Source organism: Crocuta crocuta, unplaced genomic scaffold, assembly GCF_008692635.1.
Source record: "Crocuta crocuta isolate KB4526 unplaced genomic scaffold, BGI_CrCroc_1.0 scaffold164, whole genome shotgun sequence".
NCBI classification, from domain to species: Eukaryota; Metazoa; Chordata; class Mammalia; order Carnivora; family Hyaenidae; genus Crocuta; species Crocuta crocuta.
This window is the reverse complement of record NW_027530016.1, coordinates 3,183,656-3,191,216: the sequence shown is the minus strand read 5'-3', so window position 1 is coordinate 3,191,216 and position 7,561 is coordinate 3,183,656. Positions and strand designations below refer to the sequence as shown.

The 7,561-nt window shown below is 45.9% G+C and overlaps 1 pseudogene; it reads left to right on the top strand.

Annotated features, from left to right (window-relative positions):
• The first annotated feature begins 921 nt into the window (after nt 1-921).
• Nucleotides 922-1,922, top strand: LOC144231687 (transcription initiation factor TFIID subunit 9-like; annotated as a pseudogene).
• Nucleotides 1,923-7,561: the final 5,639 nt, after the last annotated feature.

Genomic DNA, 7,561 nt, shown 5'->3' with positions numbered 1-7,561 from the left:
GTCACAGACTGAAACAGGCTCCAGGCTCTGAGCTGGCAGTCAGCACAGAGCCCGACGCGGGGCTCGAACCCACGAACCGCAAGATCACGACCTAAGTGAAAGTCGGACGCTTAACCGACTAAGCCACCCAGGCGCCCCATACGCAGGAAGACTTCTGGCAGTGGGCCCAAAAGGAAGTCCCACTCTGCTGAAGCAATGGGTCTTTATGAGATCTGCTTCCTTCCCATCTTTTGACTGGTCTGCCCATAGGTGTGTTACCACCTTGCCTCTGCCAGAGAGAACATCTTTCAGCCAGGACAGTCCACTTGTCCAAGGCATGGTTCAGAGAGGCCGGGCCCAGGCTACACAGGCTCACAGTCTATGCCTCCTCTGTCTTGTTGTGGTGCCTCCATAGTTGTAGGTGTGGCTGGGGAAACCTGACATATTATGGCTTCACCAGAACACTGTATGATGTGGAGGAAGACATTTAGAGGGCCACAGAAATCCGATGCTTCTCATCTAGTCTCTTATGCTTAGTTTTCCAGAGGTAAACCAAGGCCTTCCAATGACCAATGCTTAGTTAACCAACCTCTCATCAACTGTGAAGATAATCAATATCAATAACGATGATCCTAAAGCATTCAAGAGCCCTAAGTGCTTTCTGCATTAAAAAAAAAGCTAAATTATATGTGGTTAATGTTAAAATTTTAATATAAGTAATTTTGCTATAATTTTGTAAGCCCATTGGTCTCCAAGCTTTTTTGATTTCATTGATTTTACCAGTTTTTAAAAGTTGGTTATCCCCCCGATGTTGCTTCTGAACATCCTGCTCACGGGTACGCCAGGGGTTGGCTTATGCTAGGCAAAGAACTTGCATCAAGATCAGGACTGAAATACATTAATGTGGGTGATTTAGCTCAAGAAGTCTGATTAACGGACATCATGGAGTCTGGCAAGAGGGCTTCTCTGAAGAGCATGCCTAAAGATTCACAGATGATGGCACAAATCCTGAAGGATATGAGCATTCCAGAATATGGGCTAAGAGTTGTAAATCAGATGTTGGAGTTTGCCTTCGGATAAGTGGCCACAATTCTAGATGATGCAAAACTTTAGTCAAGCCATGCTAAGAAAGCCACTGTCGATGCAGATGATGTGCAATTGGCAATCCAGTGTCATGTTGATCAGTCTTTTACCTTTCCTCCCCCCAAGAGACTTTTTATTAGATATTGCAAGGCAAATAAATCAAACTCCTTTGCCATTAATCAAGCCATAGTCAGGCCCCAGGTTACCACCTTATAGATACTGCTTAACTGCTCCAAACTATAGACTTAAGTCTTTACCAAAAAAGGCATCTACTTCTGCAGGAAGAATAACAATCCTGTGCTTCTTACTAGCAGACCTAAGGGCGTTGGCACACCAATCCCACAAACCATGTCTGTGTCAACTAAAGTAAGGACTCCAATGTCTCTCACAAGGTAAAGGTTTACAGTACAGATGCCCACTTCACAGTCCCCAACTATAAAAGCATCAATTCCTGCATCATTCGCAGTTCAAAATGTTCTGAGTAATGCATCATTAATTGGGTCCAAGAACATTCTTTTTTTTTTTTTAATTTTTTTTTTTATGTTTTATTTATTTCTGAGAGAGAGAGAGGCAGCATGAACAGGGGAGGGTCAGAGAGAGAGGGAGATACAGAATCTGAAACAGGCTCCAGGCTCTGAGCTAGCTGTCAGCACGGAGCCCGATGCAGGGCTCGAACCCACGAACTGTGAGATCATGACCTGAGCCGAAGTCGGACACTCAACTGACTGAGCCACCCAGGCACCCCAAACATTCTTAATACCGCTAACATGGTGTCATTACAAAATATTGCCAATGAATTGAAAAGAAAACAAGAAGAAGAAGAAGATGATGATGATGATGATGATGACCATGATGACTGATAATTTGTAATCTAGCCTTGATGCTTGTAACATGTATACTTGGTCTTGAATCCATTGTACTGAGATTAAATATACGCACTAGGTATTTTCAAGTTGTGTTTTAGAAAATGAAAATGGCATTCAATGAGTAAATACAGTTATCCTTTCTGATTGGGATGTTGGATTTTCTTTAGTAGGATTAGTAATGAGTTTTCATCAGCCCTTAGGTGTAAAAAATAAAATCGTTCATCAAAAAAATAAATACAAGTAAAAAAAAAGTTGGTATCCCGCCAACATATTTATGTTCATTTATTTATAAATAACAAATACTGATTACTAAAATATTCACGATAAAACACACACACGCAGAACTTTTCAAAGTATAGAATTGCATCCTTTCTTGATTAAAAAAGAAATTCTTAACAAAATAGAACTAAAAAGATACTTTCTTAAAATAATGAAAGATATTTATCTGAGTCCATCATGCTATTAACACAGAATTTAGAAATATTTGTATTGAAGTCAGAGCAACGCAAGGATGACATTATCACTACTATTATTTAATATTGTTCTAGAAGTTACTAGCTCTAATTTAAAAAGACAAGTAAATGATAGTATCCATTTGGAAGTAATATATTAACAGAGTATAATAAATATCATTATTTATGTAGGTAAATTAACCTGTACACACAAAAAACCTGAGTGAAGTAACTGAAAAATTATTTTCAAAAATAAGAGCGTTTACTAAGACAGTGTAATAATAAATCAGTGTGTAGAAATCACTAGCTGGATAGAAGATGTAATGGAAGGTAATGCCTTATTAACCATAACCACAATATAGAATCAAATATCTAGAAATAAACCTAAGAACTGCTTGATAGACAAGCAGAAATCTCAGGGCCCCAACAAGTAGAAAGACATACTATCTTTTGACTAAGAAGACAGCATCCTAAAGTTATCAAAGCTTCCTTGGGTAGTCTACAAATTTAGTGTAATTCTCATTAAAATACCAACAAGATTCTTTTAGTGCCCTAAGATTCAAATGGAAAAACAACATCAAGAGTGTTATGGAGATTCCAAAGAAGTCAAGTAATGAAGGGCAACCATACCTACCAGACTTGGGGGGTGGGGGTGGGGGGGATGTAGTCTTAAGCTCCAAGAAGTAAACCAGTATTGTGAAAGAATAGATGAACTGATCAGTGGAACAGAATAGAATGGCCCTAAGTACACCCAAATCCACATGTAGATTTAGTATATGATAAAGAGGGCACGTAAAATGGATTATACAGTAAATGGGCCCATAGAAGGCAAAGAGAGTGGGAAAGATGGACTAGCCTGTAAAATTGTTAGCCAGCAGGAAGCAGCAGCCTCCTGAGATCCGTCCTCCCAAGGCATCGATGTCCACAGCACCACGTCCAGGCATCGCCAGCAATCCCGGATCATTCCATTCCAAGGGAGCACCACTGCGTCTGCAGCGACACACAGCAACTGCTCAGTGGGAGCCCTTGCCCCCTGAATAGCACAGCAGGGAAAGGTATGTATGCCAACCAGGAAGGAATTCAAGGCTTAGAGGAAAACGAGACTAGTAGAAAGAGGAAGAAGGAGAAAACAAAGAGCCTAACGGACGACTGTCGTTGATGGGCCCAACTTGGGAAGCAAGAGGTGCCGGTGATAGAGAATCCTGGAGATCTCATCCCAGAGAGATGCAAGGTGTCATCTGGGAACATCCGTTACCTGCAGGGCAGTCTCGTCAGGAGCCCACAGGCACGGCCCAGTGTGATCTCAGCAAGCCAAGTACGTGTTGTTGGGAATACTTCTTCCGGCTGTGCCCAGCTCATGGGCTTCCCGGGAGAAAGACGCATGATGACAAATGTGTGTACACTTTGCAAACTGATCGGAGGCGATTGTTCGCTTTTGTTGAGCCTGGCTCAGAACACACACTCACCTCGCCATTGTCACCTTTCATTTCCAGAGGGGCCATGGACTCTGAAGACCGGGCAAGAATCCTGATACCCTCCTCCCGGCAGGTCCCGGGGAGGAGCGGTGACCCCGTGAGCTTCCTGCTTCATTTACTTTCATCCTGGCAGGTGGCCAGGCGTCTTGTGGGACTTGATGAAAGACACAGAGCTCAAGCCGGAGTGGGGCAGCAGCGAGGCTTTCCTAGATGCAGAGCCAACATCAAAGCCCTCTTCTTCTGCACTGACATGTGCAACTCTTTAGTGGGTCTGATAACACGTACAGAGACAGACTCTTGGGTTCCTGCAGGGAGAAATCAGACCCAGAGACGTGCTGTACTGAGCTGGCAGAGACGCAAAAGTCTGATGGGAAAGCCACCCGGCCCCAAATCCATTGTGTGGACAGATGGCCACGGCTGCCTTGGGGAGTCCTGGTGGCTTCCTTATCTATTTCCAGGAAAGATTAGGAAGGGGTGCAGAGCAAACAATGGGGGAAAATGTGCTGCTTTCTCCCGGGAGTTCATTTGTTTTCCATAAATTGAGGCTTCCAGTGAAAGCTAACAGAATGTAAAATAAAACAAGTACTGCGTCCAGAATCAGATTCAGACCCAGACCCGGCACTTGCTTCCTCTACAAAGTTGCAGAGGGACTTAAAGTCTGTGAGCCTTAGTGCCCTCATTCATAAAATGGTGCTAAAAATTCCCACCATGCAAGATTTTGTGAGGCAGATTAAATAAATGTACGTAGGGGCGCCTGGGTGGCTCAGTGGGGTTAAGCATCCAACTCTTGACTTTGGCTCAGGTCATGATCTCACAGTTCATGAATTCGAGCCCCACACTGGGCTCTGTCTGCTTGGAATTCTCTCTCTCTCTCTGTCCCTCCCCTAATTGCTCTTGCCCCGCTCTCAAAATAAACTAAAACAAACAAACAAACAAATGTACATAAAGTAATCGGCGTGTAGAAATGGAGACTAACCATTTAGCAGCTCCCCTTCTGAAGGGACAGAGAATCTTTGGGCTCTTTCCATCTTCCCTAGATGTTTCCACATTGCTTTTTATCGCTGTAACCCCGTACTGACACTGAAGTTGCCCACACATAAGAATGTGGTAAGTGCTTGTTGACTATTCCTCTCGATTCTGGTTGTTGAATAAATATCGACAGGGACAGGCCCAGCGATGAGGGGGTCCAGAAGCCCAGGGGAAGGGCGTGGCAGCATTCGGGGACTCGGTGCAAGTCCTCGCACAGAGGACATCATCTTGCCGTGCACCCCGTGCGGCACACACACTAGTTGGGGAATCCATGTCTGTTTTTCACCTATTTTGTTCAATAGCATTTTCAGTTTCCTATTGGCTCCTGAGAGCCTGAAGGAAACTCAAGGCGGGAAACCCACAAACTGCTCAGGCAAGATACTGTGTGAAACGCTTTACACACTTTGGCTCTTTTAATTCTCCCCACAAGGTCATCATGGCCATTTTACAGATGATAAAGCACAAGCTTCCGGAGGCGAAATCACTCGGGCAGTGATGACCTGAGCTGGGGGTCACATCCGGCGCTTCCAGAAAGAGATGATGAGGGAATGAGAATTTTAAGGAAAGATTAAATATAATACTTTGGGGGCGCCTGGGTGGCTTAGTCGGTTAAGCATCCGACTTTCGCTTAGGTCATGGTCTCGCGGTTCGTGGGTTCGAGCCCCGCGTCGGGCTCTGTGCTGACTGCCAGCTCAGAGCCTGGAGCCTGTTTCGGTCTGTGACTCCCTCTCTCTCTGACCCTCCCCTGTTCACGCTGTCTCTTTCTCTTTCTCCTAGAAATAAATAAAACATTAAAAAATATATATATAATACTTTGGAGTGTTTTGTAAGCCTGTAGAAGCCTCTGGAGCCTGGTAGTTTTAACTTCACTTGCAAGTCTGGTGTCCAGGATGTTGGCTACTTTCCTTCGTTTGTCTCTTCTCTATTCTCCCTCGTCCCCTTCTTTGTTTTCCATTTCTTGCCCCAGTTAGACCATAGAAGGCACTTACTGGCTCCATTTAGCCAGCAGAAATCTCCCAAGCCCAGAGGGAGGCCTTCGGGGAGCTTCCGCTGGAGGGCCTCAGCCTGGACTCGAGGGGAGCCCTTCAGAGAGGCGGGGGCGCAGGGAACATCAGGGCAAGGCTGCTGCGGACTGCCAGTCTCTTTGCACAGGGCACTGGGGCCTTCCTTCCCTGGGGTGTTTTTGGTTTTTCCCAACAACCAAATAAACGGAGTGTTCTGTGTTACTGGTTCAGTTATCTTGGAACTTGGGGGAAGGAGCCAAGGAGAAAACTGATACTCCAAGCTGCGTAAGCTGTTTTCTGGGAAATTCAGAACGATCTCCTGCGGGGCTCAAGGCTTCCTGCACTGAGAGCCATCCCTGCGGGCAGGGCAAGGACCACCGCCTTGGGGGACGTGGTCTGTGGCTTCCTTTCATCTTCCCGAGTTGTGCCACAGCCACAGGGGAACCGACATCTTCAGCCTTTGTACCCACAGCATCTAGAATAAAACCTACCACCCGGCAGGCCCTCGGTAAAAGAATCAAAAAGGAAAGTGGGTTGATTACACCGGAGGCTTCTGAGAAACCCAAAGGGTTGCGACTAACAGTTAGGCCTTGGACAGGTAGAAGCAGACACCTTTTTTTTTTTTTTTTTCTAGGAGAGGGAAAGACAGCGTGAACAGGGGAGGGTCAGAGAGAGAGAGACACACAGACTCTGAAACAGGCTCCAGGCTCCGAGCTGGCAGTCAGCACAGAGCCCGACGCGGGGCTCGAACCCCCGAACCGCGAGATCATGACCTAAGCGAAAGTCGGACGCTTAACCGACTAAGCCACCCAGGCGCCCCAGAAGCAGACACTTTGATCTCACCAGACCCCGCTCTGGAGTCCATACCAGAAGACTGCACGTCATTTCTGGGCATCTCCGGTGCCAGCCATGCCCTGGGAGGTTCTGCCCCTCTCAGCACTAGGGGGGGTCAGCCCCGTGTTTCTGGTTCAGGCATGTCCCCTAGAAGCCAAGGAGGGCATGCAGTTCTTTTGCGTCCAAACTTGATTTGAAATTTTTAAATGATTATGAAAATACAGTAAAGATTTTTTCAAGCGACAATGAAAAGCCAGATGCTGTTCAACACCATATATATGTATAATTTTAACGCACATGATTGTCCTGGAAGGGTCGGTCTTCATTCTGGGATTGTCCTTCAGGGTTTTAGTCCTTTGGGATTGTTCTCAGCTTACAAGTGCAGAAACTATTGTCCAGGGAGGCTAACTTGTCTAAGGTCATACAATGAGTGAGCCACAAGAACGCGATTCTGACTCAGAACCGTCTGGTTCCTAAATCCATAGACGGGCCGTGGCTGGAAGGGGACGCACAGTCTGTGAAGGTTTTCCTGAGCATCCATGGGCTCCTGTTTTTTCACTTCTTCCTCAGAAACCCTGACTTCCTGGGGCGCCTGAGTGGCTTAGTCGGTTAAGCGTCCGACTTTCGCTTAGGTCATGATCTCGCGGTTCATGGGTTCGAGCCCCGCGTCGGGCTCTGTGCTGACTGCCGGCTCAGAGCCTGGAGCCTGTTTCTGAGTCTATGTCTCCCTCTCTCTCTGACCCTCTCCTGCTCACGCTGTCTCTCTCTCTCTCCTAGAAATAAATAAAAATATAAAAAAAAAAAAAGAAGAAGAAGCCCTGACTTCCTTTCCTTAAGGG